At 36.1% G+C, this 11,251-nt stretch overlaps 1 pseudogene; it reads right to left on the reverse strand.

Moving 5' to 3' along the window:
• Nucleotides 1-2,282: 2,282 nt before the first annotated feature.
• Nucleotides 2,283-10,865, reverse strand: LOC119530264 (annotated as a pseudogene).
• Between the last annotated feature and the right edge of the window lie 386 nt (nt 10,866-11,251).

Genomic DNA, 11,251 nt, shown 5'->3' on the forward strand with positions numbered 1-11,251 from the left:
TATTTGAAAGTGGCATACAACTGGCAAAACGGTGTTCTGATATTGGATAGAAGGCAGAACTTGAGAGTGATGAGCTTAGAATATAGCTGAGGATATTTCCAAGCTAAATATATAAGATGCAGCTTGATTTCTTCTTTCAGTTTATGGTGAAATGAGAGAGGAAAGGGATAAGTTGAGAAATGAACACCTGGGCACAACAAAACCAGAAATTGAGGATTTGGACCCTTGTACACTAGACAAGGTTTTCTAGATTTGTATGAGTGGAACCACTGCCAGTCTGGACTGAAAGGGACAGAGAAAGAACAAATTAAGGGAAGAATGACAGATGCTCTGGCTTGAACTGAAGATGTCTCCTTGATCCAAGAAAACATGCCTAGCCATGTATGTGGAGGGGGTGGGCTGCTGCTGCACTTATAGGTTTGGGCACCCTACCCTGTTGCTCAGGAAGAGTGCTGCCAACCCAATGCTCACAGGTGGTGGGGCTTGTTCCCCAGCATTCACCAGTGCTCAGAGAGTGTGAGGTCCATGCCCCATGGTTTGCAAGAGCTTGACTGACATCCTGATGCTCAGAGAGGGAGGAGCTTTTATCCCAGTGTTCTCAGAGAGCATGGTCACTGAGCAGACACTTGGAAGGGGTGGAACTGCCACTCCTTCATGACCAGAGGAAATACATCAATCTATTTATGACTCTCAGACCTTGAAATCTAGTGGAGTGTGCCCTCCTGGGTTTTGAAATTGTTTATGACCTATGATCCCTGGTTTCCTGCCAATTTCTCCCTACTGGAATGAGAATGTTTGTCCTATCCTTGTCCCTCTCTTGTATATTGGAAATAGAAAACTTATTTTCTATATTTCACAGGTCCACACACAGAGGTGACTTGTGCCCCAGGACAGACCACACCTATAACCAATTTTGATGAGACTTTGTGTTTAGCATTGCTACTGAAATGATTTAAGGCTTTGTGGAAAGAACATGTCTTTTGGGGTCTAGAGGCTCTAGTGTGCATTGGTTTGGAGCTGTATGTACACCAGAAAGACATGTTCTTAAACTTAATCCTGTGGGTGTGAACCCATTGTAAGTAGGAGCCTTTGATGAGGTTACTTACCTCAGTTAAGGTGTGGCCCACTTCAATCAGGATGGACCTTAATCCTTTGACTGGAGTCCTTTATAAGTGGCATGAAATTCATACAGGCAGAGAGAAAGCACAAGAGGGAGCAGCCAGAATCTGATCAATGGATCCCAAAAGAGAAAGGAAAGAAAAAGAGATGCCACCATGTGCCTTGCCATGTGACAAGCTAAGCCCCATAATGCCAGAGTCTTCAGGGAGACAGCATTGCATTGATGATACTTTGATTTGGATTTCTATCTTAGCTTCAAAACTGTGAGCAAATAAATTCCCATTGTTTAAACAGAACCACTGGATGATAGTTGCTTGAGCAGCTTAGGAAACTAAAACAACCTGTGAGGATGGGTGGTTTGTAAACATCAACTTTGTGAAGTATTTTTAAGATTTTGAAAATTATACAGTTAATATAGTTATCTGAAGTTCTAAAAATCAATAATCCATGAAAATCCAAAGTTTTTTTTTTTAACTTACATGACAGTAAAACCTGATCTGACTTGAACTTATTTGGTGGAAATCTTGACTTACAGGAAACTTGTAGGAAGCTAATTATAGACTTTACTTATGCCTCTTATTTACTCTAATTATTTGTATGTATCACCATGGATATACTAATATCATCAATTACAGAATGATTCCCCAGATCCTACTGGAGGATGTTATAAAAATTTAGCATGTACAATATACTATCTCTGTACAATCTGATAATTTCTGAATTCTAAAAACCTTCTGGTCCAAAAGATTTGGATAAGGACTTGTTACCTGTACATTATGAAAGCAAATTCCGAATAACTGATTTCAGGGCATAGGCAGTGCTGTGGACCAAATAGATGTGAAAGGCTTGTGTGAGAGTCAGGAAGTTTTCACTCATTTCTGAGAGAGCTACCAGGAGAGAATGCTGGATTTGCCTAAGGATGTAAGCATCTTAGTATCTACAAGCAATCATCTTGCATCCATAAAGGGAAACAGCCATGGGATCAACAGACTCTGGAAGGTTAGAAGGGAACAGAAAAAAATTGGAAAACAATGTGACATTAGTGGATTGAGCCTTCGCTGACAACTGTCAAACTTGAATTTTTAGTTTTGAGAGCCTATTTAATTTTTTTTTTTTTTTATGGTCAACAAACTTATATTTAGAATTTGCCAACTGGACTCAGTTTAGATGATCCCAATTTTGTTGGCAACATTGAAAGCATCATAGTCAGGAGTCAGTCAAACATATGCCTTCTTCTCTCCATCAGGCCTGATCAGGGTGTTGACCTTGGCCATGTCAATGTCACAGAGCTTCTTCACAGCCTGTTTGATCTGGTGCTTGTTGGCCTTGACATCCACAATGAACACAAGTGTGGTGTTGTCTTCAATCTTCTTCATGGCTGACTCAGTGGTCAGGAGGAACTTGATGATGGCATAGTGGTCAAGCTTGTTTCTCCTGGGGGCACTCTTCCAAAGATATTTGGGCTGTCTTCTGAGATGCAGCGTCTTGGGTCACTGGAATGTGGGTGAAGTGTGGATCTTCTTTTTCTTGTGACTGTGGATGCCTTTCAGTACTGCCTTCTTGGATTTTAAAGCCTTTGCTTTGGCTTCGGATTTGGGAGGGGTGGGGGCTTCCTTCTCCGCTTTCAGTGCCACCTTCGTGAAAAGGGGGAGAGCCTATTTAATTTAGTTCCCTTCATTTAAATTTTATGTTAGTGTGCATCTGGTTTTAAGTTACTTGAAACTACAAGATTCCTTACTGATAAAATTGTTGAACATAAAAACATCTTATTTAAAAGATCTTGAAGCATGCATTGGAAACTTTCTTTCATTAGTTAATATATGAACATTTTAGCTTCTCAATTTAAAAAATAAATGTTTCATTAATTTCCATTTTACTTTTAATTGTTCTTTCTCTTTGTCCCATTTCTCCATATCTGAATTCTGGCCTTCATTCTTCTTTTTCCTTTCAACCTAATACAGTGCATTGTCTTTTTTATTTTTTTAATTAATTAATTAATTTTATTTTTATTTTATGAAATGAAGAATTCCCATGGGTTGTAGAGCTTTTCCTTATCTTTCAGAAGACATTTCCAATCTATCCTCCTGATTTTCCTTGCCTGTTTGCTAAAATCCTTGGTCAGAGAGATGAACCATGACTATTCTGAATTAACTTCATATTTAATGTTTCCTTTCCAATGATTAGAAATAGATTTTACTTTGTAAAACCTTACATAGTCAAACTCTGCTAATTGTAATCTGTGCTAATTCAGATAGCACAGGGCTAAGATGTACTTTCATACTCCTTAAAAGATCTGCTGACAAAAAAATTTTAGCTTAAGAAAAATTGAATATTTAATTTTTTTAAGCGGCAATGAACTATAAATCAAATGTGAATATCAATTAAAATTGATACTCTAAAGACATTTAGTAGGTAATGCACTAACTTAACAATCAACTGGGATAATGGAAGATCACTAATTCACAATTAAATAATATATGTTGATTGAAACAGTGTACTCTGAGTCAATTTTTACTAAAATGTGAAATTGAAAATGACAAAGCTGCTTATTGAACATATTTCACTATTATATTTGTCTTCCTCTCAATTAGTACTAATTATAGAGGATTTATGATAGTCACATTTTATAAAAATAACATTTATTGAAACTTACCATGTACCAAATGCTATATATTGATTTTCACAGATTTCAGTTAACCCCACATCAATTTTATGAGGAAAATAATATTTCTATTTTATAGTTGATAAAATCTAGGAAGTATTACAGAAGAATATAGTCTCTTGCTTTTTCCACAATGTCATATTAATATATTTATGTATAAAAAGTATTTTATCATCTCTTTTCATTTGCTAAAATGTTCCTTCATTTACCCATTTTTTTCCCTGCAAAGTCTTAAATGATTAAAATCTTTGTAGTTTCTATAATAAAATGAATAGCCATTGTATGAGAAATGGCATTTTCAAAAGGCTGTGCTTTAACTTAGGGCATGCTACAATTATCTACACCTACATATTTCTGCTCTAGGATCTGAATGCTACATAACAAACATTTCCTTTGGAGAGAGTAGGAGACAGCATCTCAAAAGAATCAACAAAATTAATTAGCTGGTGTGCTAGTTTGGAACTGTTATGCACCACAAAAGAAGCCATCTTCTTTTAATCCATCCCTGTGGGTGTAGACCTATTGTGGGTGGGACCTTTTGGTTGGCTTGTTTCATTTGAGTTGTGACCCAAACCACTCAAGGTGGATCTTAATCCTTTTACTGTAGTCCTTTATGAGAATAAAAGAGAGAAAACACCCAGAGAGTTTTTTAGAGAAAAAAGACCCAGAGTAACAAGCAAGGACCCACAAAAACTGGAGGAGCCAAGAAAGCCACTGAAGCCACAAGCTGAAAGCAATGGAACCCAGAAAGAAGGACCAGCAGATGCTGGCCATGCACCTTCCCATGTGACAGAGGTGTCCCAGATGCCAGCTGCCTTTCTTCAGAGAAGGTATCTTCCTCTTCATGCCTTAATTGGGACATTTTCATGGCCTTAGAACTGTAAAATTGTAAGCTAATAAACCCTCTTGTAAAAACCAATCCATTTCTGGTATATTGCATTTTGACAGCTATAGCAAATAGAAACCGTTAATTTAAATTATTGCATCTCATCCACCTTAATTCATAATACAAGAGATTACCTAGAGTTGAGGGAGTCAAAATATGGTTTAAAAATATAGAAGTATGATATACCAGGTCTCAATAACCTCTTCTTCTCCTCTCTCTTCTTCTTCTTCCTCTTCCTTACCCTTTTTCCCTTTCCTTTCCCTTTCCTCTCCCTTTTTTCTTCTTCCTAAGGAGGAGCAAACAATGCCTTCTCAGGTTTCTCTTCATGGAGCTGCAGAAGGTCATTCATCGTCTAGAATACCATTCTCATCTTCATATGTCCTAACAGCATGGCATGGGATTTGATCTTGAAGAATACAGAATGGACACAATTTTCACAGTTAATAAGTTCATAACATGTGCTAGAGTCAGATCAATGCTAGGACCCTTGATGCAAGAAATGATACATGAGAGAAAGACAGACTCCCCCATTCTCAGCCAAACAACCAAGGGCATGCCTATGTTTCCCAAACAATTCAGCAGTAGCCACGGTATTCTGGGCATTTAAGTCCTTAAAAACTGAAATAAGATAGATACATATGTCAATTAATTTGGTGAAGGGCAGAGACCCAATATGCATTAATTCTTTCAAAAACTATTCACTGCGTGCTTGCTTTATCCTAGGAACTAGGATTTTTAAACAAGAGAGAACTGGTCTCCGGCATAATGGAGCTTACAGTTTAGTGGAGGGTGGAAATGCAAACCAGATATCAGATTATTGATTAAATAACTTTAAGTAATGATATGAAGCTATATATAAAACTTCAAAAACAAGGACCTGAATAGAGAATACCTGCAGGGAGAAAGGGTTGATATTTTATAGAGTGCAGTTATAGAAAGCTTTTGTCAATAATTAAAATTTAAGATATAACAACATAAATGATAAGATGCTAGCTACCTGAAAATGACTTGAAGAACATTCTAGGCATAGTGAACACCATGTGCAAAGGGTCTGAGGCTGAAAAAAACTTGGGTTGTTTCAAGAACTCAGGGACCATCAAAGTGCTTAAAGCATCATGAAAGAATGAATCCTGAATGAAACTTATTTTCTTGCAATCTAATCACATAAAAAAAAAGTGCTATTTTCTGAGATGTGTATGGGAAGAGGGTGAGCTGAATGAATTTAAGAAAGAAAATGCAAGCATTTCATACTGGACATATTACATTGAAGATATATGTAATACTTTTAATGGAAATTTTAAATAAATGTGTGAACAGTAGTCTGAGTAATATATGAGGACCCTGAGGTGGATAAATTAATTAGACATCAACAGAGAGCTGGTCTTTGAATAACTGGAAACTGATGAGATCATGACAAATTAAAATGTTCAGAGGCAGAAGTACAACATTCAAGTTGGTGTCCTGGAGAACCCAGATATGTTCATGCTCCATACTAAAAGAGGCATTAGAAGTGCAGACCAGGGCAAATCCAGGGATGTAGGTAGAAAACAAGGCGGGTGGTGTAAGTGAATCCTCCCCTACCCCAATCTTAGTGTCCCCACTCCCCATTGTACACACATATAGTTTTTCATGGAATAAGATTATTTTACTACTTCATAGCTTCTGGAATGCTGAGTGAGAGAAAGATAGGCAAATACTCACTGAATTTGACAATTCTTCATTGTTGACTGTGGTAGAGACAGAAGCCAAGCTGTAATGGATTGAGAATCAACTGTAGCTGTAATGGTTGGGGAGGGGGGTGATGTCAGATCAAGTGAAGGGTTTTGTTTCATTTTTGCTTATTTTTGGGTGTGGCTTTTAAGGGAGATAGTAAATCATAGTTTAATGCTGATATGTATAATCCAGGAAGAGTCTGATGATAATATTGGGAAACAGGATTAATAAAGATATGATGACTTTGAGAGTGGAATACAGGACGGGATTGGGATTAAAAGTGGAGGGAGAAGTCTTTACTAGAAAGAGGGAGGTTTTACTATTGTCAGTATAGATTAGAGGAAGATAATAAAGTGCAGACATAGAATTTTAAGCTCAGCAGCATTTACTGCTGAAACCACACATCACATTCCTAAATGCACTTGTGTCTGATATAGACAATGTTTTTCTCAGTAATTGTTATAATTTGTGCCAGTTTGACACTTATGAGCCCCAGAAAAGCCATGATCCTTTAATCCAATCTTGTTGGGTGGAACCTTTTGAGTTTCCACGGAGATATGACAACCAAATGTGGGTGAGACCTGCAATTAAATTATTTCCATGGAGATATGATCCCACCCATCCTGGGTGGGTCTTAATTAGATCACTGGAGTCCTTTAGGAGAGCTCACAAAAACAAGGAGCCCAGAGAAGCTGAGAGATATTTTGGAGAGAAGCTAGGAGCCGACAGAGACCCAGATGCTTGGAGATGTTTGGAGATACAGACAGAAGGATGTTTGGAGATGCTAAGCTAAGAGATGAAGCCCAAATTTTGCCCTGGAGAAGCTAAGAAAGGACCCCCAGATGTTTAGAGGGAAACACCCTGGGAGAAAAAGCAAAGATGCACAGAAGCTGAGAGAGAGAAGCTAAGAGAGAAAGAAGCCCAGAGACATTTTGGAGAAAGTCATTTTGAAACCAAAGCCTGGGAGCACAGGACCAGCAGATGCCAGCCACATGCTTTCCCAGCTAACAGAGGTGTTCCGGAAGCCACTGGCCTTTCTTCAGAGGTATCCTCTTGTTGATGCCTTAGTTTGGACACTTTTATGGCCTTAGAATTATAAATTTGTAATCTAATAAATCCCCTTTATAAAAGTCAATGCATTTCTGGTATTTTGCATAATGGCAGCTTTAGCAAACCAGAATATAATTCTATTTGATTTATTAGAATTCTTTTGGATTTCATTAAGAAGTTATGTTCTTAGGCCTTTAAAAAATCAGCCTATCAGTTATCCTATTTCTAAGCATGAGTAAACTATAGTTTTAAGTACTTAAATCAACACTGAAGTCAGAATATTATTTTATTAAGAAACTATATGTTATATATTTTATTATAGACTATAGAGTGTGTTATTAGAAATTGCATACACATTTCAAGTTTGGCTGTCTTATTTTTCATAAAATTTCTCTAGTTTTTCATTTCTCAATTGAAATATTTCTTCTAATATTTTATCCAATATTAAAAAAAAAATAGAAGCCAAGTTAGGAAATCTCAGGTACTATAACTGAGAAGTGTTTCCTTTCTTTTGCTAATAAGAAGTATTAGCAAATATTTGAATAATTAAGATGCTAGAAAAAATTAGTGAAATCAGTTTTTCCTTCAAAAATATATATTTTCAATGAAGCATAGGATATAAGCCACTAATAACCTGGATTATTCTAATAAATTTCCCAATAAGTTTCAGAATATGGAATTTAGATATGTCTGCTATCTTAGAATGAAGTTTAAATGAGTATACCTTTCATAATTTCAAAGGTACTTGCAAAGTAGCAAATAGTGTTTGGCATTCTTTTAATTTCTAATTTTTCCCCATGTAGGGATTTACTACCAACATATTGGCAGACTGCATAAAATATATACCAATGATTTGTGAGCAGCTTAATACCTTTTGACTTTTTTTCCACAGGATGTAACAAATAACTTAAATTATGGAATTTTTACCCCATTCCATAATTTGTCTATTTCTTTCTTGAATCAAAGAGATATGAGTTCCCTGATGATGGATAAATGCTGTTAGCCCACTTTTCAATTCTTCTTTGAAGGCATCTCATATACTACCACTGCCATATGGTGCTTAAATTATGATAAATTGCAACAGAATTTCAATGAGATACAGAAGAAATAGTTCAGGGCACATGCTATGTATATTCAATTATTTCATTTCTCCTCACATATGAGTCATGAAGCCAGGACTGGCCTAAATTGCAATAGAAGAAAGTGTCATTTTTAATCACACTTATAAAATGTATATTGAAATGCTTGTTTAAAATACATTTGGAATTCCAAAGAGTTTACTAATTTGTTAGTAAATGAACAAATTAAAATCACTCAGCCTTGATATATTTAGGATATGATATATAACATTGTTTACCTCCCAAACACTAGGTATATATTACTTCACCAATCAAAAATATCTTTAAAAAATATATTATTAGGCTTGGCTCAGGAATTAGACTTTGGGATGATGCAGAATATAACAAGCATTCATTTGTATCTGCCATTTGTTGAATAACCATTCCTAATAAGTGTACTTATCTTAAGTGTTACAGAAAAAGACTGGCATATTGAAAAGAGTCATCAAATACAATCATTTTCATTTCAAAATGCCCTCTTTTATTCAGTCTAATATATTTTAAAAACTTAAGACCCAAAGAAATTGATAATAAATGTGTGGATGGATATTCCTCATGTTAAAAGCATTGATATAGAAGATTTTGACCCAGCAGAATTCATGAAGTAAAGTAGATAAAGCACATAATTTGAATAATCAGATGGAAACTATTTATGATATAGTATGTTATCTATTGATAACATATGATAGTGTCCTTGATTTAAAGAACATTGAAAATACCTGGCCAAGCCCAGTACCTTCATTCTGCAAGCCTAATACTGGCAGCTCTCAGCATAGGATAAGCCACAATTACAGCTCATTGCCTGAGATATACACTTCAATCCAGCTGACATTGTGTTTCTTGTAGTTTTCATCCTTCAGAATTCTTACTCTGGCACTCATGTCCTATTTCTGGATGAACCACAATAACTATTTAGATTAGATGGCTTCTAGAGTCTCCTAGTTACAAACTACTCACCCAGTGCAGTATGAACTCAAGACCTTATCTCCTGGTGTAGGCCCTTTCAGCATATCCATAGGACTGCTAATGAAACAGACTGTGACTCTTAAATCATTTAGGGACCATTGCTTTATTTATTACAAGTCTGAGAAAGATCTAAAAGACATCACATACACACTGTACCTCATGAAACATTTTGCTAAATCATATTTGCATCCAAGAACTATATATATAAATTATACAATATATTTATATATTCTCCAGCTACCGTAGTCTCTGGAATCAGCTACCAGAATATTATCCATATCACATCCATTTCTCCTGGAAAGATTTGGATATAAAATTGTTCAACATCAGAAGCTTTTTAATTCAAGTTCAAATTTTTATGGAGCCCCAAAATGCACATTTTTAGTGTTAATAGAGGATGTTTTCTTTTGTCTATCAGAAGACATGGGTCTTTTGACATGTGCAGTCAGGCATTTCTCTGAAAAGATTAGGTAAGAATCTCAGCAATTTAGCAGAAGACTATTTGAAGCCTGTGTCTAAACCTGGCCATATCTGAATAATACCATGACTCTCTACCTCTTCAATGTCCATGATGTCACTCAGTTAAGAGCTAATACAGAATTCAACTTGGAACAATTCCAGATTAGGCAAGAGAGTAAATATCTAAGGAAACAATTAAGCATGTGTGTATATGTTAGAAAAGGGATCTCCAAAATTTTATGGAAAAAAATTATTAGTACAGGCTCACAGAATTTAGCAGTGCACAGATCCCTTTTCCTTAAAATATTACATGGCATAGAAAATTTTTATATACATAAATTAAATGAAAAAACTTAGAGGTATAATGTGTCTTCATATACTCAATTCAAAACATTGTTTCTTACCCAAATAGCAGCTGATCTCGAAGCCAGAAGTTTTTAATCTCTCTCCCTGAGGAGAGCTAATGGGTTTCCATTGCTTTTCTCCAAGAGAAAGAGTTCACCTATAAATAAAAGGCAAATTAAAGTCCTCAAGAAACAAAATAGACCATTAGTAGGGCTGCACCTATTTTACAAAAGAATACACACTCCTTGATTTCTTTCTTTGGTGCTTAGAGGATCTCCAGCTTGGAATATGTCCCCTTCTATAGAAGATAATATTGAAATCAAAGTGGGACTAGCTGAAGGATGGCATGTAGGGGTGTCCCTCTGGGTTCACTTGTTATCCAGCTCAGCTTATCAGTTAAGGAGACTAAATGGGGATTTTCACTGAGGCTCTAATCAAAGATTGTGAGTTTGGCTGGGCTGCCTATTACCAGGATCCTAGCAGAGTTGTTGGCAGTCATCAGACGCAAGGACCATGCATGACACTGGCCACTTCCTTCTTTTATCATGACTAACAGGAGTTGTTGCTCATGATTTGGTTCTTTCTAGTCATTTTTTCCCCAAGCATAGGATCTCATATCTTTAGCTTCAGTCCTATTTTACTACAGATGGATTATTTTAAATTATGGTGATTCTACAAATCCTACTAGCCTTATAATCAGAAAGGCTGACTTTAACCTTGCATCTCCCACAGCAGATATATTAGGCACTACAATTTTATACTGGATTCACATTTACTATAGATCTGTGAGAACTGTGATTTTTCCCTCTGATTGACTGGTATTGAGATTTGCAGGATTTAAATGGCATGTTTTTTTATATTACTTTCTTTTCTTACGGTATCTACCATTTAGGTTCCAGAGACTAAGAACATTGTTAGTGTGAATGTTTGCAC

Source organism: Choloepus didactylus, chromosome 3 (genome assembly GCF_015220235.1).
Source record: "Choloepus didactylus isolate mChoDid1 chromosome 3, mChoDid1.pri, whole genome shotgun sequence".
In the NCBI taxonomy this organism is placed as follows: Eukaryota; Metazoa; Chordata; class Mammalia; order Pilosa; family Megalonychidae; genus Choloepus; species Choloepus didactylus.